This window comes from Arachis ipaensis, chromosome B03, assembly GCF_000816755.2.
Source record: "Arachis ipaensis cultivar K30076 chromosome B03, Araip1.1, whole genome shotgun sequence".
NCBI lineage: Eukaryota > Viridiplantae > Streptophyta > Magnoliopsida > Fabales > Fabaceae > Arachis > Arachis ipaensis.
Window position 1 is genome coordinate 131,006,944 of NC_029787.2, and position 486 is coordinate 131,007,429.

Here is a 486-nt window from a genome sequence, read left to right on the forward strand (position 1 = left end):
CATAATTCATAATTACAAATATAATAAAATTATAATGACTAAAAAAATAATTAAACAACGCAAGTCATTAGAAGCAATTTTAAATGGGTATATTGAAAGATCAAAGTTGATATCTTCACTTATATATGAAAATTGCTTAACCATTAATTGTTAGACTATATTTAATTTTACTTATTTGGTTTTTTATCATATTAACATACTGAGCAATGTTAAGAGAACAATACCATATTTTGTTATATTTGCCTTGAAATGCGATTAAGTAGAAATCCATTTTCAAAGTGGTGAAAGGAAGCTTAAAAAATGTGGTTTGTTAAGGGAGTTATTATGATCCATGTCAAGTGGCTGCTTTGTGCTTATCCGTTTGGAAATTAAAGCTTCGAGAATGGTTCTGTCGGTTCAAAATAATCACGACTCACGCATTCTCATGAGCTGCTTCTCACTTCCATCGTAATTTTACTTTTGCTTGGCCCCGGTCGGCCCCGCTGT